The following is a 24,484-nucleotide window of genomic DNA, read 5'->3' on the forward strand; positions in this document are numbered from 1 at the left end:
GAAAAGCACCAGCTTTTGTAATGGCAAAAACAGCTGCAGCCCATTTACTGACAGCAGAACCAGGTAACTTTTCAAGTCTGGTTGAGTTTTTTTCCCTTCCCTTTGACCTGACATCCATAAGTAAGGATTTTAGGATGTGTAAAACCCTGAGCTCTGACAGAGCGGGCCCCTCCCCCTCAGGCAGCGGCTGTCTTGCTTTGTGCTGGACAGAGCGTTCCTCCGGCTACTCTCCTCAGGGGTCTGTAAAGCGTCCCAAAGTCTGGCCTCCTTCTCCAGAAATCACCATCCACACCATCTCACTGAGTAGCAGGGGAATCAAGCTGCCTTATTTGTAGGCAGTTGTCACCTGACCTAGAATATGATGAACCCAAAGGATTGTCGTCCAGAGTCTTGTCATCCCAGAACCAACAGGTGATGGAGACCTCACCAAGTACAGCCATTTTCTAATTCTTGTTCTTATGCAAACCAGAGAGAGGTCATCTGGAATCAGACACCTCTAAAACGTCATGCTTCACCAAAGCTCATGAGAGGCATGTGGAACTAAATTCAGTGGTGTCGTGTCTGGAACACTAGAGCCTAGGCCAGGCTGGGACTTGGATGCAGTGCAGAGTCCCAGAGCAGAGCAGCCTAGGACCTGAAGCCAGTTTGGATTACAGCTTTGGCCCCAATGGACTTAGCATCTTCAGCAAGCTTAGCTTCCCTGAGCCCTGTATCTTCTGGAAAAAATTAGGCCCACATTTCTTATCTCACCAGGCTATTAGGAAGGTCAAATGATACAGTATATATGAAGAAACTTTATAAACTATAAAACTCTCTAAAAATAAAAGGTGTTATATGTGAATGAGTATAAATCACAGTACACCACTTTAGTTCTACCAATGAATTTGTTCATGAATTTCAGATATGGATTTTTGTCCATATCATTTTTGTCAACTTAATTTCTACTTCAAGCCCATTCCAGGGCTGCCAGACTTATTAGCAAATAAAAGTACAGGACACCCAGTACATGTCCTGGATTGTCTCTGGAAACCTTAGGCCTATCCCTCCAGGCTCTCAGGAAACCATGGTAGGACTGGCTTGGACTCTACTCTCAGTCTGGGCCACTGTTCTAAGGCCTTGTACAGTGTCTAAGATGAAAACCAAGCAAGATACCTCTGTGATGCCTCTCACCCCTTAGGGCTAGCTGCTCTCTGCGGTCACACTGGGGAGCTGAGAATTGTTTTTGCAGAATTTCCTCTGGTCCTATGTTTGCCTGGGCTTACAACACAGCCTCTGCCTTTGGGGGATAAGAGGTTTTGTTGAGGCAAGAATCATGAGGTTGAGTCCTCTTTGCCTGTGTACCCAGCAGTTCCAGCCTTGGTCTCTCCCTGTCTCTCTCTGTGTCCCATGCTTTCATTCTCCTCCTACCTCTGCCCCCAGTACAGGGATGTTTCTTTCTGTTCTGGGAGAAAGCCTCTCTCCATCTTGGTTTTCCCCAGTTCACTTTGCCTCTTTCTCCATCCACTTCCTCTTTGCCCCCTTCAATCTCCACAAACTCTATCGGTTCAACTCCAGGCATGAGCTTTCAGACTGTCAAAGCCAGAGACTCTTGCAAGTAACTTTTCCTTTGTCTCTGCTATGTACCAGCTCTGAGGCAACAAAGGTAAGGCCAATTGGCGACTTGCTTGAGGAGAGAAGACAGGAGAGGAGAAAATAGATGAAAAACAGATACAAATTAGTAGTTCAAAATATGTTCCAGCCATAATTAAAATGGTGCTCATTTAGCATGTACTTAATTACACCCTGTGTTATCACACTTCTCCACTGCTCTTTTCCTGTACTACATTTATAATGTGGGGGAGGGACAGGCACCGTTCTTTAGCATGTCTGCTATGTCATCTGAAACGAGTGCTCAGTTGCCCCATCGGGATGCTAAGCACCTTCCAGGGAAGCTGGCTAACTCAGATGACAACAGCAGACCAAATATCAGTTCCATGGGTTATTGTTCGTTTGTCCTTCATCTGTGTAGATAGCTGAGTGGGCTGGAGGAGCCTGGCACAAGACAGGCAATGCGGAAGGGGGCTAGTAGCTGAGTAGAACACTTGCCCTTTGGTGAAGGAAGGAGGAGAATGTTTGCAAATGGAATCCCATTGTGACACTTGGCATCATTTCAAATTACTGATATCTTTCTGAGAGTCTTGCAGACCTTCTCAGCTGACTCAACCAAGTTAGGATTATCTAGAGACACAGCTACATGGGATCTGGAAAATGAATTAGCAGGCGGTGGCTTTCCAGCATTGCAGGAGAGTACATGAAGTAGAATGGGCGTTTCAAGAGGAGGAAGGTGATTTTCTGGTTTGATACCTTTTGAAGTCCTTTGGTTTTGTGTTCTCAGGTGATCTCTCTGCCCTGATTTACATTTCCTGGTCTCTTCTAAAAAGATCAGTAATTTCTGCTTGTACTGAAATGTGACCTTGGGTGCGGAAAGATGGAGCTGTCTTTGCTCAAATCCTGGCTCACAGATTTACCAGCAGTGTGACCTCAAACAAGTTAGTGCACCTCTGAACTTCAGCTTCCTTCTTGGTGAAAGGCGAGTAACAGCGCATATAGACATTGACCGTGAGGTAGTGCGAGGGCCACGTGCAAGACTTTGTGAAGGTGCTTGCTGCAGGATTTGACAGATAATAAGGGCATGGTGACTGTTTGGTATTATTGCTTTTGGAATAATTTATCTTTGATGCCAAGTGAGGGCTGGAAAATTTTCCTTTGAAAAGGGAATGGTAAGTTCAAGTGGCTTGTCCAGACTGCTGGGGCAGTCAGCAACTGGGCTGGGAACCCCTTCTTCTCAGTAAGAGTTGGACCTGGTTAGGACCACAAAGACTAGATTTCTCTGGCTCCTCCCAGTTGCCAGCTCTAGCTATGACTATGGCCTCTTCTCCAAGGCTCTGTCTTCCTCTGCATGGCCAGGGAATGCAGGCCCCATTCTCTATGCACTGCCTCTCCCAGCCTCACAGCTTTATTGCCACAGAGTATGAGCTGACCCAAAGATGAGTCACCACAGAAACCATTTGCCCTGTTTCATAGGAGTCTAGAGACCTTTGCTCCATGGGACCCAGGGTTCTTTCCACCTCATATCCTGCCAGAGATGGATTCTTTCCATCACAGTGAATTGATCTTTTTTGCTTCTCAATCTCTATATTTCCTTGTATAGACTTCACCCAGGAGGATAAAGTTATCATCACTTCACCAAGAACCATATAGAGCCTTTGCCCAACATGGCAATGGGATGACCTCCTCCAGCCAGTAATACCACAGGAACATGGTAGTTCTTCTCTGACTGCTCTCTGTGAACCCCAGCACCAGAGCCTTCTGGCTGGCTGGCTGCTTTGCGACGGTCACTGTTTGGTAGCCTTTAAGCAACAGGGAAAAGGGAGTTTAGCAGAGAAGATTAACATCCAAATTAACCCCACAGATGATTCCATTGTCTCTGAGTGTTCCAGCTGGAGAAGTCTCAGAAAAGCCAAAGTCTCCGAAGACAAAGTGTGGGCATATACTTCTGTGCATACAGTATTATTGCATCGGGAAGAGGCCGTCTTCAGCTCTTACAAATCTTAGGAAGAAAAGCTATTGAGAGGAGCTTTTTACTTTAAAAAAGCCAGGATAGTTAGAATGGTAGCAAAGCAAGTAGACATGTATTCAGTCAAGCACACAGACTGCAATATATGTAGGCAAACACAAATCTTAGGAAGAAAAGCTATTGAGAGGAGCTTTTTACTTTAAAAAAGCCAGGATAGTTAGAATGGTAGCAAAGCAAGTAGACATGTATTCAGTCAAGCACACAGACTGCAATATATGTAGGCAAACATACACAGGCTGTGCTCCCCAAATATACACTATCAAGTACATACACACATACAAAAGTATAATATAAACACATTTACACACCTACCTAGAGACTCCCAGACCCACTTTACCTAATCTCATTTTAAAGTCTATTATTTCTGGGATCCCTGGGTGGCGCAGTGGTTTAGCGCCTGCCTTTGGCCCAGGGCGCGATCCTGGAGACCCGGGATCGAATCCCACGTCAGGCTCCCGGTGCATGGAGCCTGCTTCTCCCTCTGCCTGTGTCTCTGCCTCTCTCTCTCTCTCTCTCTGTGACTATCATAAATAAATAAAAATTAAAAAAATTTAAAAAAAAAAATAAATAAAGTCTATTATTTCTGAATCAAAGAATATAGAATGAGGCTTGGGACAGATGAGTAACTGCATGTCCTGGCCCTTCATCCTTGATGGTCAGGGTAGGTCCCCTGAATTTGCCAATGAGCCATGATGATAGAATAGTCAAACATCCACGGTTCTGAGACCTGTGGGTATGCAGGTGGCAGCTGCGGAATGAGGTGGGCAGAGCCGTGTGACAGAAGTGCCGTGACTCACCCAGTACCCAGGCCACTTCCTGGATGCCATGTGTACTGCCTCATACTTTGCCAAGGAATGACAGCTAAGGAGGCCAAGGGGATTGGTTTTACTCTCTAGTTGGCTCCGGAGGGAGGCACTCACGGTTTCTGGTAGGACAATCTCTTATTTAGGAAACTTTGGGCAGGAATAAACAAGTGGAGGTGTAGGGCTGGGTTTCTTTCATTGGGTTTTCAGATCCTGTTTCTAATAGTAAACACCAGGCTGTCATCGGCTCTTTGTGCTCAGAGAAGTGTGTGTGTGTGTGTGTGTGTGTGTGTGTGTGTGTGTAAGAGAGAGCAGGGGGAGAAGGGTGGGGGAGGGAGTCTTTAAATTTTAATTGGTCTGCAATGAAAGATTTAACTGTTTAAAAAACAAAACCCTCTTAGTCCCAGACCACAACTAATGTGCTAATGTGGGAGGTTAGGGGCTAGTGAAGAAAGGAGGAGGGGAGGGGCAGATTCCTAATGGATCCCATGGGGAGTTATGCTGTGAAGGGTTAGGAGAACCCACCATATGGACAGTGGAATACAATCCCGATCTACTAATTCTCCAGCTCTTGTACTAACTCAAAGGTGGAGAAGGGAATCATTGCTTTCCTTATTTTTAAGATTATCTCGTAAGTGAAAAAGATGATTAGGGCATGCAAAGTTGGTTTACGGCTTAGCAGTTACCCTGCTTCAGAAGATGCCCTGTCTTGTGGATGGTCATGCTGTAAAGCCCTGAAATACAGTGATGTAGCAGATGCTGTGGGGCTCAGGCACTGCCCCGTTGGCTAAAATGATGGCTTATCTGTCTTCTCTTTCACTCAGATTATGAACCCTACTCCCACGGTGTCCCTCAGCCCAGCACAGTGCCTGGTACTGAGGAGACCTATTGGATTTTCTATGGGCATTTGGAGAAGGTATAGCCCCCAAATTCCTGTGGCCCGCATGACTTCTGTATATCCTGCCATTTGGTTGCAGCATGAGCCCTGAGGAGTGATTCACTTGGCCTTTGAGGCATCTTGCACTGTGTCAGCTGAGGTTGTGTCTTCCCTGCTAAAGCTGTGTCTGCAACTCTAGAAAAATGCCATATAGTGGGTACAATAAAGAATGAATGAATGAATGGTTACAACTGCATTTTTTTCCCTATGTCCTGGTGATCCAGCTGAAAAATAAAACTGGGGATGTGCATACTGGTACTGTCACCAGTGCCATTTGCAAATCCATTCTAAATGGCATTGAATTGAGTTGAACTTCACGCCCCTGTCCTCATTCAGCAGATCATCAGGGAAGATTGTGATCGTGTCACTGGTGATGATGATGTCTACCATTAACTAAAAGCCTGCCATGTGCCAGGAACTCTCTTATCCATTTTACATGCATTGTCTCATTGAATGGTCATAGCTATTCTGTCTGTAGTCACTCAAGTTCTGTTTTCCCAGCAACCGTAGCTCGGACCCACATGTCCAAAGCCACAGACTTAAGAAAGTGTGGAGGCGGTATTTTAACTCAGGGCTCTTGACCAACCCCAGAGCCCCTTCTCTTACCTCTCTGTCTTGCTGAGCAATATCAGCAAGACATTGGAGGAAGGCCCAGAGCTGTTAGTAAAAGCTGCAGAAGAAAAACAAATTGTAGGGAGTCTATTATGGTTGATCTTAAAAGTCTAATAATGATCTTATTTTCTCAGGAGAACATTGTGCAAGCCAGTGATTTACCATGCTCCCTGGCTAGGGGATGATATCCAGGCAGCCAGCTGTCCCTACCTGTGCCTCAGGTTCAGGGCTCTGAACCTAACCCAACAGGGACTCCAAAGGAACAATTTCCATCCACTTCTATTTCCCTTAGATGCACAGAGTATTAGCCCCTCCAATTTCAAGGCTTTTTTTTTTTTTTCCAAAGCAGGTCATAGGCTTCTAGCCAAAAATCCTTTCAATTAATGGACTAGGAACAGCACCCATGAAGCAAATTAGAAACAGATAAGAAGAGAAGGGCCTCCGTGCTCAGAGCAGAGGAAGGGAATAATTCTTGGATTATGCTGATGATTTACCAATGTTTTCCTAATGTGAGAATCGGTCAGCAGGGGCCTGGGTTTTTTATGAGGGAGGAACCTCTTCCAGACAGCTCACTCCCCAACAGCCCCGATAAGTCCCCACACCCCCACTTCCAGTGAGAACGTTGCCCTCTCCAGAGTCACGGTGTCAAAGCCTGTTTAGCTGTTCTTTACGTATCAGCCACAACCCCAACATTAGTTCATGCTTGGAATATGAAGCCATTTCATATTTATTCTTGTTTTATCTGGCAGGGAGCCTTAAAAGAAAAAAAAAAAGAGTCCCCTGCTGGTGCTGTTCAGCTCTTATATCTTTATAGTCTCTTGAATTGATTTGACAGAGCAATCATAGGCCATGGGTGAGACCAAACGCCTCTCTCAGCAACAGGCTGGAAGAACGGACGAGACTGCACAACTCACCGCCCTGGGGTTACTCCAGCCACATTCACATTCTGCCCTGAGGGGTATGTTCATGCCCTCACCTACTCTGGACTATGCAGACCAATACCATAGACAGAGTGTCCACATGGCAGTTTTCAGTGGGAGCTTCTGAAAAAGAGCAAGGGTATCTGGGGAGCCATTAGGAATGGCTTTCACCACAGAACATTCTAGAAACTGAGTGGAGTCAGACTTCCCCAGAGGAGTTGCAGGCTCTCGAAAAGACTTCTCCAAAGCCACAGTGAGTTTCAGGAAGATTTGTCAAGTGACCCTGGCCTGCTGAGAAGCTAAGGTTCGCATTTTGCAAGCTTCAAAGAAGTCAAAGGGGACAGTGACTTGAAAGGACATATGACATTGTGTGTGCACAGAGACATACACTGAGTTTTCTGGGAAAAAAACTCTACAGATTTTGGTGGGTAAGCAAAGAGGTCTGTGACCCCAGAAAGCTTAAGAACCTATGAACTAAGATAACTTTCACTGATGTTCTGAGATGATTTTAAGTACAACTCAGACAAACTTATTTTACTATCTGTGTGCTTGTTTTCAAGTTGGTTAAAAATATATATAACTAGTATCTCACATTTATGATTTTGCAGATATAACAGATTTTGTTATGTAAACCTAACAGTCAAGTTATTAGTGGATAAGGATAAACTAAGTAAATAGCAATACAAATTCTATGCATCTATGGTAAATTCCACGTATGGTGAATTGGGAAATACTTTAATCAAGGAAGAAAAACATGGATGATTCCAGCCCTCATGATCCTTGTCCCAATTATGGAGATGTTTCGCAATTAGACCCCCAATTTTAGTCTGTCCCACCAGCTGCTTACACACCACCATGAATTCTAACACGCACTCAGATCATAAGGGCTCTCCTGCTCCAGAACACACAATAGCTCTCTGTAGCCAAACCATTATGTCCTAAATCCTCTAATTGGGTTTTCAAGTCCAGCCTCCTACCTGATGTTAGCCCCACTATTTCTTGCTTTGGAAACTCTTCTCCTGCCAGACTATTCTTTTCACTGTCCTCCCCAGCTCCCCAAATTCCATATTTATTTCTGCCCTGTTGCTTTTGCCATGTAATTACCTCCATATCCGGTGCCTCTTGTTTTTCTCTTGAGTCACCCCACCCCCAAATCTGCAGTTTCCACCAGTGTTTCCCTTCTCTGGAATATCGCTGCCTTGCCATTCTAGCATGTCAGAAAAAAAGGGAGACTTTTGGTTAATTACCACTTCGTTTGGCACCAGTAAGCCTAGACGTGGAGAGGAGCCACAGCCCGAAGTCTAAAACTTCCCTTTTGGCTTGTTGAACTTGTTGACGAAATGGGATAAGTTTGGGATTAATCTTTGAAAAACAAGTGAGATAAACTTCAGGGTTCCAGAGATATTAACTCCTTGGTCCTCATCCCAGCGTAGGTTATCAAAACCAAGAATTGTTCATTTTTCACAGTTTATGAGGTTTATCTTCGGCCTGTCATGAGACGCTCACAGAAAGATGAAATTGGTCTGTTTCCAGTCTATTTCACTCTCTCATTCCCGCTCTTAAAACAAGTTGAAATGCTCCATTGTAAACACTTGAGGGGGAAAAAAAAAATAGATGTGAGCAGTGAAGGCCATGTACCTCTTACAGTTACTTTGCATTTTTTTAGGTAAGAATGAATAACAGAAACTTTTTTTTTTATCGTGAAGGCCAAACTCAAAAGGTAGAGGGCCTCCCCCTTCATTCCAAGCAGAAGGTGAATTTGAAGTGATCTAGTTGGGGAGGGTGACCTCAAATTGTTCTGTGGGGGTAGTTTAGAACTTTTTGTTTTCTCAGGGTTGGACAGAGAAGATACAGGTTCACAAAATGAGGGATGGAGAGGCACTAGATGTGAGAAACTTGTAAAAGAGTTTGCTGGTGTGTTTTCATTGTATTGCCTATCAGACATTCACTAAAAAATAACAAAGTATTTGGATAAACTTGAAAGTGGTTTGAGATGTGAAGAGTACTATTACGTATTTGCAGAAAAGCATTTTTTCAATTGAATGGGATTTTTTTATGCCCTTCTGACGCATCACAACTTTACTAATAAGTTGACAAAGTAATAGAATTCTTACGGGCACCCTGCTCTGTGCACAAGTCGCTAAAGGTGGTTTCCGAAATGACAGATCAGCAGGAAAAGTTCAAGAGAGGTTTAGAACCAAAACCTCTGATCATGAGCATCTAGGATAAAATAAAGACTGACTTAAAAAAAATCATTTCTCGAGACTGTTATTACTGAACCACTGTGGATTCATATTTATTAGATAGATGTTAACTGAATGCTCAGGGTTTTTATAACTGGCAGGTGTGTGTCTTTCTTTTTGTGGTTATGTTTGTATAAAGGAAATTTCTAAGGATTCTTTAGTGAGGTCAAACCAGGACTGTAATGTTCAACTCTGTATTATGATTCATCTCATGCTCTGGCTTCTAATACCCATAAAGTTTCTGTTATTCATTCTTACTTAAAAGTTCTTTGTTGTCACTATTGTTTTTAGATTGTTGAGCATCTTCTGTGATTTCTTTATTGTGTTTCTCTTTGTGTAGTTCTGAATTGTTGATTTCAGCATTAATGAAAGAACTTTCCAGTTCTGGGAAGGGTCAGGTTAATAAGGGTTACAATTCTGTGTGTTCTTAACTAATTTTTTTAAGGCAAGGCACAAACGTGTTTCAGAATTCCCAGCCTTGCCCCAGCTGGCCCGGCACAGAGGCTGGGAGCATAAGCCCTGCAGGCAGACCATCTGGACTTGAACTTGGGCCCCTACTCACCTCTGGCATCGTTGGCTATGGACAGAGCATCTTGTGCCTCAGTTTCCTCATGTGTAGAACTGAAGTGAATAATATCATGCCTACCCCACAGAGATATAAGAATTAATGACTTAATACATTGGTTAATACATGCCTGGCTCATACTCATTTCTTCATGTGCTATTGCTGTACCTACCTGACAGAAAGCATTCAGTGTTACTTCTTTTTTCCACGTATCAATCTTGGAACTATTGTATAACTTCTTAGTAACGATCACAGCATTTATTGATCACTGATTTTTGCAAATGGTGGGAAATGTTTTACCGCTACTCCTTCTATTTCTGTAGAGGGGCAGAAACATCCAGGCTCCAAGAGGAAAAATTACGAAGGGACTTTAGGCTGTCTTCCCTCTCCTTCACTCACTTTTCCCTACTCCAAGCCTGTTCTACAAAATCTTTGAGGTTTGGAACACCATTAGAGCCCAGCAGGCTCCTGTTCATATAGATCTGAGAGCTCACAGGTGGCGTCAGCTCTGTGCCTGCCACCATAGAGCCTGCCCTTGGGTTGGAGCCAGGACTGCCTTTGTGAGGCCTCTGGACACACCCTCGGTTCTCAGTCTCTACTCCTGGGGTGTTTGTCAGTGTGAGCCAGTGACTTGGGTTAAACATGCCTCCTCTGCATACCCCACCCCTTACCCCACCCTGACCCCTGCTGCCAGGCTCATTGTCCAAAGTTCTGGGAGACAACACTAGGAAGTCTGTGGGCAGTGGTGGCCACACGCCTGAGTCACATCTTTTATCAGGTGACCTTTAAGAGCAGTAAGGCCAATGTTCTCTGTCTGCTTGATTCACATTGGTCTTGAACTTGGAAGGGATTGGATTGTGGTTAGTTTTCATAGAGTACCCACAAATACCCACACCAGGCTCTGTGTAGTATTTCACTTGGTCTGATGTCCCTCAGAGGTGAGGATGATTAGTAAGTTGATCAGATCAGGGAACCAGACTGGGAGACGTGAAACTGGCCACACAAGTGGAACAGCCTGGTACCTGAAGATCCGGATTCAAATCCACATCTGTCTGACTCCAGAGCTCAGGGTCTTGAACCCCTCACCAGAGGTTCTCATACTTCAAAGTCTACCCAGGATACCCCAGAAGACTCATTAAAACACAGGTAGTCAGGGTGCCTTGGTGGCTCAGGTCATGATCCCAGAGCCCCAGGATTGAGCCCCATGTCAGGCTCCTTGCTCAGTGGGGCGTCTGCGCCTCCCTCTGCCCCTCACTTCACTTGTGCTCTCTATTTCTCTCACTCGCTCTCTCTCAAATAAATAAATAAAATCTTTAAAAAATAAAACACAGATTGCTGGGCCCCTTCACAGAATTTCTGATTCCATGTGGAACCCAAGAATCTGTACTTCTAACTAGTTCCCAGCTGGCACTGGGGCTGCTGGTCCAGGGACCCTGCTGTGGGAACACTGCTGTATACCCGACTGCATGCAATCCAGTGGCTGTTTCTTAGTTCCAAGCCTCATAGTCTATTGGTACATGAAGTAGTATAAAATTCTGGTGCAAAACATCAGAACCAGGAAAGTAAGCTTCTTTGAATTATTAACTGAGATATCTTCCAGCTTGCATAGAAGATGGATCTGTCTGAAGACATTTTAGAATTTGTTGTACTTTCTAAAGCTAAAATGAATCAAGGAAAGGATGAAGGGATGTGTCGCTTTAAGCCGCGACAGAGTATTTTATTCTTAAAATACATTGTCTGGTGACATTTTATTCTATGGACAATCTGGATGACTTTCCTTCTTATAACTGTGAAACCAGGAACCATCCCTATGTCCCAAGAGATTCTTAGAATTTATTACTGAGAGCTTCCACCTGGTTTTGAATATAAACAGTCAAGAGGGAGGGACAGATGGGATTGGAAATTGGTCCCAAATTCAGGGAAAAGTGATTACATGAAGAACAGAGCCCCTGGTCCTTTAATAGACACCAAAGATGAGGCCAGACAGGGGTTCTAAGTGGGTGTAAAGTGCCCAGGAAAAACTCGGATGTACCAGAAATCTGATTTGGTTTCACCATTCCCATGAACCTGATTTTGAACTTTAAGTCCCATCTTACCAAGCTGGTTGGAAATTCCATGTCAGCCACTATCTGGGTCTTCCCCTCTTCTCCCCTCCAGCAGCCCCCACCCCAGCACAGTTAGGAGTTGGCAGGTGTTTGGAAACCAAAGATGGCTAGCACGGATCCTTCACTGTGGCTCAGGCCCACTGAGGACCGTTGGAACACAGAGCCCTGCTTAGAAAAAGTCTTGCTGGGAAAGAGAATTTGAGTCAATTTTGGCTTCCAGACAGGCCAACAAGTGTGATTCCTGGGGTCTTTCCCCCTTCCCTAGGCACAACAAGGGGTGAGGCATCTCCCAAAACTTTGGCCCCTGTGCATATCTTTCCCTCTCTAATCCCCTTCTAGTTTTTGGGAAGGAAGCTGCTTCCCACCTCTTTTTGAGGCCACTCTCCCTTCAACTGCATTCTTCCCCAGTAGAACTTGATACCTATTAGACCCAGAGCCTGAAATACTCAGCTCTTTCTGGGAAGTGCAGAAAAATAATTTCATTCATCCTTCCAGAATGAGAGAAGGGGTAAGAAAGCCAGCAGAGCTCGGATTTGATCCTAAAACAAAGTGACTCACCTTAGATTCAAGCCATGGTTCTCAGTGGAAAGGTGTCCGCTCCCCAACCCTCCACATAGTTGAGGAGTAGCACACCGGGGGCACTGAGCACAGGTTTTGCTAGACAGTGAACTCTCAGGGGACTAGCTTCTAGGACCTGTGTCCTGGTCCTTGCAGATGCCACTCTTGGGGAAGGGACTGGCATTGTCAATCCCCTCACATAGGGACGCCTGGGTGGCTCAGCAGTTAAGTGCCTGCCTTCTCCCCAGGGGGTGATCCTGGAGTCTCAGGATCAGGTCCCACATCGGGCTCTCTGCATGGAGCCTGCTTCTCTCTCTGCCTGTGTCTCTGTCTCTGTCTGTCTCCGTGTCTCTCTTGAATAAATGAATAAAATCTTAAAAAAAAAAATCTCCTCACATATGGGGCAAAAAGCTGAGTCTCACTAGGCTACAAATTAGAGAGCACAAAGAAATTGAGGAATTTTTGTCAATGAGGCAGTGAGTCGCTCCCTCCATGATTTCCGGGGTGGGGATGGGGGTGTTCTGACCCTACCTCACAGCTGTGAGAGTGACGTATTGACACGGCAAACGTGCAGCAGTCACCTGATAGTCCTGCAACAGGGAAGGCTCTTAAGCCTACTCAGACCCTTGGACCCTGAGCCAGAGTCTACTCTTCATCAGCTCCTCCCCAGCTCAGGCCACCCCTTGTGAGGCGGGCCTAAGTCTCATTCTGCATGCCCCCACCTCCTCCCCCCCACCCCCCATGGAGGCCACAGAAACAGAGGCTGGTTGGGGCCCCTCCCTCTCAGCGCTAGTTCCTGTCACCCTGCCTGGGGACTGGATGGATGGGCCTGAGGCCAGATCACTGACCAGCCCAGATATGAAGGGCCATTTAAAAATCTGCCACCAGGGCGCCCTGTTGGCGCAGCAGTTTAGCGCCGCCTGCAGCCGGATGTGATCCTGGAGACCCGGGATCGAGTCCCATGTCGGGCTTCCTGTATGGAGCCTGCTTCTCCCTCTGCCTGTGTCTCCCCTCTCTCCCTCTGTCTCTATGAATAAATAAAATATTTTAAATAAATAAATAAAAAATAAATAAATAAAAAATCTGCCACCATTAACTTTCAGACGGTAAATTCTCACAAGCCAAGAGTTGCAAGGTGAGGGTCAGAGAAGACAGTTCTTTTCAGGTCTCTGAATTCACTGTTTTTAAGAAACCACACAGGGGCATCGTGAAGGGGTTTGGCATTATCACTGAAGCCCCCAAGTATATATAGCTAAGCAAGCCTGGGGTCATAAGAAGTCATAGATGATTTCTGTTGCATAAGTTTTGGGAGTATAAGTACCTAAGAGAGACTGTTTTATTGTGTGTTCATTAGAAATGAAACTTTAGCCCTCTTCCCACCTCCCATCCACTTGAAATGGAACCATTTTATGTCACTCTGGTGTGAAATGGGAAAGGATATTTGTAGCTCAAATGGCCCCATGTTGACGTCAGCCCAGGGAAGAGGACAGCAGGCCCCACTCCGGAAGGGCTCTGTTTGCAGACCCAGTGCCTCTGTATACGTTCCTCCATCTGAAAAGGGAGAGGCCTCTCTTGAAGGGAAGAACTTCCCCACAGCAGCAGTCTAATCACTCCTCCTTTTCCCGGCTGCCCTCAGCCATGCTGAGCTTCTGTGAGCTCCGTGGCATGCCTGTTCCGTGCCTGGCACTGTGCTGAGTGCTTTTGTGTACACTAATGATCTTGGCAGTCACCAGTTGAATGTTTGGAGGCGTGAGGGTTGGAGGCACACTCATGGTTGGTCAGAAGGAGCCAGAAAGGAGAGTGCTGGGGGAATCAGATTCAATAGCAATCTTTCTCTGGGAAATCAACCATAGTTCTCAAGCTGTGTACAAGAATGCAGGCTCAGATGTCCAGTGTGTTTTGGCTTTGCTATCTGGGAGTTGAGCTGTGTGCAGAGTTGGCAGGTGCCAGCTTGATGCTGGTTTTCCATGCAAACAATTATGCCACAAAAGGGGCAGGAAGTGGGGGTAGCAAGGGAAGCCGCCATTGGAGACCACAAGTTCCCAATCCATTGGAACCATTTCCATCTAACTAATGAGAATCATCTATTTTGCAAATGTGTCAAGTGGGTCCTCTCAGGGGAAGAGCCTTCATGGCACTGATGATTCTCAATGTTCTAACAGTAGATTAGCTAAGTTTTTTTTCTTCTTTATCCCCTAACACAATTCCAATAATTTTCTTTCATCACTTTGTCATTGAGTACCCAAGGAAGACAAACTAAGTTTAGTGTTAACTTGTACAAACCACAACTAAGGTATCACAATGAAGAGTTGGGAAAGTATATTTTAAAATTGTGTAATCAATCTGATAACAGGATAGTGACTTTGAGCATCCATCCTGTTGGATGATCCAAGTAGCTAATTTGTCCTTGCTCTATCCATATGCCCCCATTTGTAGCCCAGCCCTAAACAGCTCATTTGTGAACCTTTTCTGCTCTGTGTCCAGGACAGCCCTGTGTGCTCTCGCACTGAGTCAATCTGCTTGGTTGCACCTGTGGACATCCTGAGGCGTAGCATCCATGCTGCAGTTGAGGGGCATACATAAAAGATGCACTCTTAAGTGAGATCAGTTTGAATCTTGCCTCTATCCCCTATCAACTGTGTAATTTTAGGTAGGACACCAGATTCTTCTGTACCTGAGTTCCTTCATGTAAAAATGGGGATACTGATAGCTTCTAACTTTGTAGGCTTATTGTAAGCATTAAATGAGATGATTCATGCAAAGTAGAAAGCCTGATGCATCGTGGATCTTAATAGCACTCACCATTATCATTCAATCCATTTTGACCTGGGATGGAAGGGCTGTTAATCTCGGAGGAAAGGTGGGATTTATGTGGGCCATATAGATAAACAATGTGTTTGGGTGTGGAAGGACACCAGGGTGGATAGATAACTGAATCCTGGGATGTGACTGTCACCATTCTTGGAGATTATGAGCAAGTCCCAGGTGAGAAAGTGTGAAAAATAAAGGTTGAGGATGATGTAAAAAGTCAGGGCTGTTTTTCTGTACAAATCCAAACATGCTTTTTAATTGTCTATGTATCCCAGAAAACCCTGAGAGAGGGTCTTAACCAGCCACAGCAGCCCAGCATCACACCCTTCCCAGCACCAAGGGTCTCATTTCCCATTTGTTCTTCATTCCATGGGTTCTGGAGCCTTCCAAGGAGCCCACACAGCCTTCCCACTCCAGTGCCTCTGGGACAAGGGTGTCTTCAGACAACCTGGTAAAGTCATTTTCTTCTCTTTCATCTTTTCTCAAAGCTACACAAATAGCCTATTAGGGGCAAAGTCAGAACAAGAACACCAGCCCCTGATTTCTTGTCTACATCCCCAGACGCCCTGTAATCCCAGCTAATTCTAGAAGCCCTCAGCTGCTGCTAGAAGCCTACGTTTTATAAATCTTATGTTTTGCTTTTGTTTTATTTATATTATTATATAACATCAAGAGGAATCAAAGGGCTTTGCTAGATTGGGAAGAAGGCAGGATGCAGCAGAGAAGGTGGGCACTACCTAGGAACAGGGTGGTGGCTTCCCATGCCAGTCGTCATTTTTTCTTGTTTTTATTTGTGCCTTTCATCATGTTGGAAAAAGTATATGAGAAAACAAAAACCCTTTCCATGAATCTTGGTGAGGTGATAGAAAAGTATGTAGTCACTTAAAACACTTCTGACTTTGTAGGACAAAAAGCACCTTTGGAGCAGCGCCAGGGGGGCATTGAGCTAATGGAGTGAGCACCCACCTGGGGGAGTCTTTGACCTTCACCTCACACTGCCTCACTCTCTATATTTGTACAATGGGCTACTGTCTGTCCTGCCTGCTTCAGAAGGCATACAGGAGGAGTCTCTGAGAAAGCAAGGGCAGGATCTCGCAGGTGGGACACCATGCACAGGGCCTGTGTAAGTGAAGACTAACATCTCAGAGCTCTTTCCCCAACCCCAGGAGCCTGGACCAGAACACACAGAGTCCTGAGTCCTGCTCCGTCAGAGCAACTTATCAGTGGCTTCCCCAAGAGCCTGGCCATTCTGCACTTGGCTGACAGCTTGGGTTTCCTTAGTCCCTTCAGAGATGGAGAGGGAGGAAATGTGTATTTTTCAGTTTGAGAAGGAAGATAAATCTCTAAATGTCAGACCTAGAGCTTAGAGTGAGTACATAAGGGCCGTTTTCATTTGGGGCCTGATGGAGCTGTGTGGGTTTCCCGGCTTCCAAACACCCACCTACTGAAGTCCCAGAAGCTGACCCTCCTTGAGAGGCTCGAGGGTAAATCCTGCACTCTTGTCACCCTTTCCAACAAAGAGAACTCTTTGAAGCTCACATGGAGCTCTGGTGGTCATTATTCTGCATGTAAAGAGCCTTTGCTAATATCCACTGACACTTTCTAGTACAAGGGGAGCACTATATCAACCCCCACAAGAAGAACATGCTGCTGACACTAGCATATGAGGCTGCAGTTCCCTCCTATGTTCAATAATCCTGGGAAGCAACAACTAGAAAATATATTCTAAGGAGTAGTCAGCCATAGAGAACAGTGTTTCTCAAACTGCATCCTTTGGAACCCTGAGGTACCATGGAATATGTTTCAGAGTGAGGCAGAGGTCAGGATCAGGAGGAAAGGAGCAGGAACTGGGAAGCCCAGTGGGCAAAGCTCCAGGCCTCGGTCTTCCAAAACATCTGCTTTCTTCTGCCCTTTATGTCATGGTTCCAGATACTGCTCCATGGATAGAAGGTTCCTCTGCTTTTAAAGAGAGTTTGAGGACCACTGGCTGATTTAGAGGTTCTGTTCCCAAGATTCAACCTATAATCATATCCATAGAAAAATAAATAAGTAAAAGCCATTTACAAATCCAGCTTAATTAGCCCTTGCATAAAGTGAAAGTAAACTTCAGCAGAGTTCTATAGGATTCTCAGCCATCATAATCTTCTGGATGTAGTTGAGGGTCCTTGCATGCATCATCAAGCCCCCCTGCTCCTAACTCATGAGGTCGCCTCACACTATCTGTGAGAAACTTCTATGGACTTTAGCTGGAGAGTGAGCCAACTCGAAAAATCTTTGCCGCCCCCATAAAGTGTCTGAAGAAAACGCAGGGGGTCACCCTCATTTCTGCAAGGGGCAACTTTTCAACCACTGAATGGTGGCCTGGAGGAGGAGGTGTTGGGGGAGGGGGCAAGTCCAGAGGCAAATGCAGTGGCTTCGGGCCAAAAGGGAAAACGCACGTTTTCAGGAAAATTAGAAAAATTTGCCTGAGGCAGGTCCTACTTGCACACTGAGTTCTTATATGGGCCCTTTTATATTGCTGTTTGCTTTGCTTTTAAATAAAAAATGAGTGCCTGCCAGCCAGGGGGCCCCTCAGGCCCTGAAAGGGTCTGCACAGCGTTGCCCCCACCCCCCCACACACACCCCCCCACCCCCCAGGCTCCTGGGTCAGAGGCAGATGGGAATTGCAAACCAGTGTCTAGAGGGAAATGTGGGGGAAGAGGCAGCCCGAGTCTGGGCTGGCTTTGTATGTACCGTAAAGAAAAAGCCGGGTGGCCACTCAGAAAGGGGCTTTCTCCTCTCAGGTTTCAGGGGCGGACCCTTGAAAACAATTTGCCTGCTAGAAAGACTGAAAAGGATCTTCACAAGGTCCCAAGCAACAGGGAGAGCCTCATCCCAGCTCTCCTGACAGACCACCATGGCTCTCAGTTTTCCCAGGCCAGCATTCCTGCAGTCCTGGCTATAGGTTTGCTGCTAGGGAAAAAAAAGCGAAGGTGAACAGTACAGTTTAGGATACCCCTAATCCACCTCTGCACCTGGGGTAGCAGTGTCCCTCCTGAGACTGGGGCCATGGGCCCCCTGTTCTCTTCAGTGCCAGGCAGGTGGCAGGGTGAGGCCGTGCACTTGCTGGTGAGAGCAGCAACTGGGGAGAGGGGGGGAGGTAATTCAGATCCTCCTTTCAAGCCCTCTGAACTTGTTTGTTCACCTCTAATATGGGCACAAGAATACACCTGCTTTATAAGGCTTTTTGGAAGGATGAAAGAAGTCAGTCTTTATGGAACCCACAGCTCAATCCTTGGCATGTAGTAACCACTCACGTGTTAGCTATTCTTAATTTAATCATGCTTATGGGGAAGCAAGCACTCGAATATAGTATCTAATAAGAGTGTATGTTTTGCAATAAAAAAAAAAGATCTAGGTGCTGGTCTCAGCTGTGTCAATTGCTTCCTGTGTGATTTTGGATAAATTCCTTGACCTCTCTGAGCTTCACCTTCCCTTTTTGTGAAATGAAGATGATAATGCCCATCTCACAAGGCAGCAGGGACGAATGAAAGGAAGTAACGCGATTATGTGCTTATTAGCACAAGGCCTGGCACTTAGCAAACAGTAAATAATGATAGATACCAATATTACTGCTAGCTCTCACATATGCTATTATCTCCAAGGGGAACTTAAGCATTTGCCCTTTTCCCCCTAAAACCTCCTCAGAATGTCTTCTCCATGCTTTCTGTACCATCTCTCCACCTCCGGGGCGCAGTTACCAAGGGTAGAAAGTGGGCATCCCATTGACGTCTTGTCTCAGTTGGGCTATCCTCAGAGCTCATCCCCTTTACTTCTTTTGGGGAAAATTGCTTAGGATCTGTCAGCTTGGTCTGAGAACAGGAGCTCAAGACCCTGTTCTGAACCCAAATAAATAGAGGTAGAAGCTGCCATGAAATTTTTATGGAGTGGGTCTGCACTTTCTTGTCTCCTCAGCTTAACCTCTTAACTGTTCTGTGCCAGCTAAATATCTATCCACAGAAGTGTTAGAAATAAAGGGACCTCGGAGGACATTCAAGCTGACCCCCATCACTTTACAGGAGAAGGAAATTGAATCTCAGACAGGTGAATGACTTGTTCAGGGTCCCACTACTGGTTTCTGGCCGCCCTGGGAGTAAACCCCAGATCTCTCAGATGATGATCTGTTTCTCAGCTCACCCTCTCCTATCCTCCCATTTCAGCCGAGCTGTGGGGGCAGTGACTATCGCTTCCTTTTCCAGGGCCTTTGCCCACACTGTTTCGCATTAGCATGTGTCTGCCTTTTCCATTCTTGTGGGTGTTGGTTACAACTCAGATTTGCTTAGCTCTTTTATGGTTCAGCTAGCTCACACAGAGAATTTCTGGAATTATGTTAGGTGCAGAGTAGTTTGCTATGACTTGCACCCCAGGCTTCCCCCGGTTGGGCTCTCCTTCTTGGAGACCCTGAGGAGGGAGACAAATGTGGCAAATCCCACAGGAGATTTGCCAGAAGTGTCTACTGTGTTCTTAGCAGATTCCTTTCAAGTAGCCGAACCTGAGTTTGAGTCCTATTTTGTGGAAGAATCACTTGGGTTTGTTCCTTCTGCATGTAGATACTTCCATTCCCTACAAAGTTTGTTTTGGAAAACCAATTTCTAAAAGTTTTTGTTACTATTAAGAATTTTGTATTGTGAGAATTTTCAACCAAAAAAAAAGTCCCTTCTTAAAGATGTAAACTTACAGTATTCAATCATTAATGGATTTGCCTGGTTTTCATGGCTTTGTAAAAGAAGCGTTCTTTCTATCCTGTTTTGCAAAGCTTCCCTGCATTCGGTTTAGCTTTCTAATAAAAAACTTGAATTCAGTGGTGTGTCTCTGAGCAAATCAATTTAGTGCCAGGGCTGAGACTGTGGAGATGTAAATGTCTGATAACATTGAAGGCCAGAGTTTGCTTCAGCAGGATTTGTTAATGAAAATAAACTCAGAAAATTTTGCTTTCTGAAGTGAACAAGGAGGGCAGACAGCTGGCACAGCTGAGATGGGGAGTGCCAAAGAGATTCCAGGAGAAAGCATGCACATTTTTTTCTCTGGAGGCAAAATCCAGAGATTTTGGATTGGCTGGCTGGGTTTGTGCCCTGCTGGTCCATGGGGAAATCTCCTAGTTAATCCTCCTCCAACCTACCCCACCATACAAGATAAAGTCTGGAAAGGTATGCAGTCCAGGTTAAATTTAAATCCCAGCCCTTACCCTCCCATAATGTGTGCCGGTTGAGGAGCATCTGAATTACATCCCAAAGCATCTAGTGTGAAGTTCACTTTAAGTTAGATCTTCTAGTCTCCCTGGGTACATCCTGCACTGGGTTGCTATTTTCCAGAAGCTATTCTGAGAAAGTGGCCAGGAAGCCAGACACCCCTCCTTCTGTGTCCTGTGGCTCCAAGTGGACGGGAAGCCCATGGAAAGAGCTGTGTTTCCCATCCTGGGGAGACTGGATGTTGTCTGTGATCCCTTCCAAATATACAATTATAGAGTTCTAGGGTTTTGGCAAATTGTGTGCCCATGTCATTGAGAAAGAAAGGAAAACCACGTGGTTGAGTGAGAGGAGCAATGTGGCAGAGAGTTGCCCTAGAGTGGCCAAACATCGCGGTTTGCCTGGAACCAAGGGACTTCCCAGGACACGGAACTATCAGCTTTAAAACCAGGGAAGTTCTGGACAAAATGGTCACCCCAGGTGCTCCACATCAGCCTCCCTGACACCTTAAGATAGATACAGGTTGGGGAAACCCAGACTGGAGGGGATTTCTAAACCCAACAGGCTTTCTGATGGAGTCTGGCTGATGGAGTGAGGGGGACTGGGTGCTAATGCAAAGGATGCCAAAGAGAACACCTAGAAGTACAGGCAACTTGTTTCATCTGCTTTAGCGCCACTTAGGGCTGCTGTGTACTGATACAAAATTCACAGACAGTGGAAGCGGGAGCTTATGAGGATTCTTAGTTCACTCCTGCCCCTCCTCCACCACCAAAAAGGAAAAAGAAAAGTCATCTCTATATTCCATAAGAAATCTTTTCATCTTGTCCCTGTTCTGGGAATGGAAGCTTCCTCTGCAATGGATAGGCTGCCACCTTGTGGCCATAGGGGAACGTGGGTGCGCAGGTAACCAGAGAGAAAGAAAGAAGTGCCCTTGGGTCAAAATCAGTTCAGCTCCCACCTCGAAGGGGGCAGCAAGCTAAGCGCTGTGCCTCTAAGGCCCTAATGAGATTAACAAGGGTGGAGCTTGCTGTGCATGTGATAAACAAATATGCTTAGCACTTTCCATGTGGTATCTCCAGGGTGCTCCCAGCATTACCGTCACCATTTTACAGACGAGCGAACTGAGACTAGGAGGTTGTCACTTTCTTAAGGTGACAAAACAAACAGCTAGAGCTTGAAAGCAGGAGAGCTTGGGCTTAAAGCTCATGGCTTCAACCGCATGGCTGGACTGGAGGGAGACTAGCCTGAATGGAAATAGGACAGCAGAGTCTGGGCAGGAGAGATGGGCCACCCTGAATATATGGGAGAAACTCAGCTGGGGTACATGAAGAATGGATGCAAGGCAGGGGGTGGCTCTGATGTCAAATGCAGTAGAATCCAGGGTAGAGGGAGAGAACTAGATTGTTGGGATTCTGGGTTAGACAGAAGGCAGGATGGAGCAGCCACGGAAAGACAGGTGGGGATCAGATAAGGACAGCGAGCCTCCACCTAGTGAACATTAAATGATGTGCTGACAGTCTGGGCTCAATAAATGTTAGCTTCTGCTATCAATATTGACAAGCATGAGTTAGCTCCACACTATGGGTTTTACCACATTTCATTAATTTGCAACAACTCTATGAAATCTGTGTCATTAGGAACCCCATCTCATAGGTGAGAAAACAGCCTCGGAGAGGTCATCACTTAGTCCTTTTGATGTCACTTAGTCCTATCGATGGTGCATGAGAGTCCCAGCTTGAACCCAGGTCCTTCCGACTCGAGACCTGTGCTAAAACCTCCACGTGTTTGCTGGTGGCGGAAAACAAAACTGGTTGCAGACGTGGAAGGCAATACTCACGGCATGTGTGGGAGAGCCAAAGTCAGGGAGCAGTAAAGAAGGATTTGCGCAGGGCAGCTGGGCGAGGATCTAGGACTGCAACAGGGCCCCCGACTGGCAACGTCCTGGCTGATGAATGCATGGAAAGTCCTCTCCCTCCAGCTCCCGGTGTGCGCAGAGAGCTGCCTCTGCACTGGCTAGGGGACAGGAGGACCCCACGGGCCCAGGGTTGAGTTTTCCTTATTCACACTGCCAGGAAGTACAGTGGGATGATGCCTGCACTCACCTGTCTACCTCCAGCAAGTTAATTCACCCCTCTTGAGTTTTCTCTCCTATCATATAAGGATCACTGTTTTTGTTCTACATCATTGTATTAACCTACCTAGCGTCTAGCACTGTGGGAGGGGAAATTGTGAGAATTAACTGTAAGAAGGGATGCAAAAGGACTGTGGGAAAGTGTGAGCCACAGGACGTATTCTGATTTCTGAAACTGAAGGTATGAGCCTATGGAAGACTCGGTGTCACCATGCTGTACAAAGAATGTGTTAAGTAGTATTTTCTTGGTGAGGCAGGACAGTTCATTTAAAAAGCCTTACTACATTGTTTAGGTGTCTTTCAGTTACAAAGTTTTACAAAAAGCCATTCCAAGTTTTACCTTAAAAAAAAAAAAAGGTGATTGCTTCATGGGTCTGAAAAACACCCCTAGGATGATTTAATTAGGGGTCCAAATACAACCACTACACCCAATTCCTCTCTCTCTCTCTTTCTCTCGGCCCTAGTTTTCTTTATATTGCCTCCATTTGCAGAAAGGTGCTCCCCTCACTGTGACAAGGGGGACACCATAGCTCCAGACCTCACATCTTCCAGGCTCACGTTCAGTGGAGGATAATACCTACCATTGTCTCTGTTCCAGAATTCTGCAAACACATCCCCCCCCTCATTGGTTTCAGCTGGGGACAGAGGAATGAGAAGCTCTGGCTCAGCCCAGGGCCACATGCTCTGCCCACCCAAGCACAGGAACTGAAATGTAGGGAGGGCTGGCTCTGCAAACAAAAATGGGGGCTATTGCAATAAAAAAGCAGAGAGAGAAATGCTGGGGAGATATGGCATCAATCAACACATGTCCCCCATCATTGCCTTGCCCTTCAGTTTGGGATATAGGCTCTCTCTGCAGCACTGAAGCTGCTGTTGTTCTGATGACTTGCTGATGAACAGCAAAGCAGAGATTGCTGAAGCTTAATCTCTTTCTACTTCCTAAGACATTGCAAAATCCAGAAAAATGGGCAGAGTGACCTTGGGGCCAGAATAGCATATTCCTGGCTCAGCTCCTAGGGCAGCCATAGAGGGAATTGGGTCCTGACTTCTATTAAAAGAATTGAAGTGTATCTAGGCTGCAGTTTGGTTTCCCATCCAGGAATTGAAGTCCTGCAGGGTACAGAGCCCAAGTGGCTGCAGGTACGGCACTAAAAATCCCGAGCCATAAGAAAGGGAAGACACTTGAGGGTCAAGTCACTGTAATTCTATGAAATGAACTGAAAATTTTAGCTTACTCCTTTACAACTTCTAGTAGCATTCCTCCTATCATTTCTCTCCTGTGTGGTGTTTCTAGATCATTTCTTAAAAGTTTGTCATTAAAATTATCTGGGTGCTTAAATGTACAGAACTGGTCCTACTTGAGACCTCATGATTCAGAATGGGGGGGACAGGAAGCACCCTGGGTTGCTAAGTCCATGGAGGTTTGAGATGTTCTTCTATTATGTGTAAATTTCCCCCAATAACTCACATTTTATCTGCACTTTGCTAAAAATCAGCCTCATATTCCAGTTATTTTCCTCTGATTTCCAAGAGTAGTCCATGAAGTAGAAAACATTACAAATGGGGCTCTTCCTCTTGGAAAAAGTAGGGCAAGCATGAGGTTTTGAGAGTCACCCTGACATTTTGCCAACAAGATGTCATTAAGCCCCATACAGTCTCACCTCGGTACACCACAGGGCCTGGAAAGAGCCTTCTTCTGTTGTTGGCCTTATATAGACAGCGTGGCTGCCCTACACTTCATGATGATCAGAAGCCAGAACAGTTAAACGACGAAGCCAGCTGAGAGAGAGAGTATTGACAGGAAGCATGCCAGGTGACTTAATTGAATTTGGGCAATTCAGTTGGGGTAGCTGGTTCTCATTTAGGAAATTTATATTGAATAACCAGTTCCCTTGTTAAAGCAAGAGACGCAATTTGAGAGTTCTGCGCCAGGCACAGACAACCCAGCCGGTCCCTAT

The 24,484-nt window shown here is 45.8% G+C and overlaps 1 protein-coding gene and 1 long non-coding RNA gene across 3 annotated transcripts in view; both read left to right on the plus strand.

Moving 5' to 3' along the window:
* SLIT3 (slit guidance ligand 3) overlaps positions 1-24,484 on the plus strand; it is a 598,525-nt gene that overhangs the window by 274,394 nt on the left and 299,647 nt on the right. The window lies entirely within an intron of this gene.
* Positions 1,612-5,547, plus strand: LOC112651466 (uncharacterized). Of its 2 annotated transcripts, XR_003130813.3 has the most exons (4): positions 2,129-2,323; positions 2,421-2,528; positions 3,191-3,301; positions 5,244-5,547. It is a non-coding gene; the product is annotated as an uncharacterized LOC112651466 (long non-coding RNA). The 2 variants fall into 2 exon arrangements; XR_003130814.3 differs by lacking the exons at positions 2,421-2,528; positions 3,191-3,301 and having other exon boundaries at positions 1,612-2,323.

This window comes from Canis lupus, chromosome 4 (assembly GCF_003254725.2).
Source record: "Canis lupus dingo isolate Sandy chromosome 4, ASM325472v2, whole genome shotgun sequence".
Taxonomy (NCBI): Eukaryota; Metazoa; Chordata; class Mammalia; order Carnivora; family Canidae; genus Canis; species Canis lupus.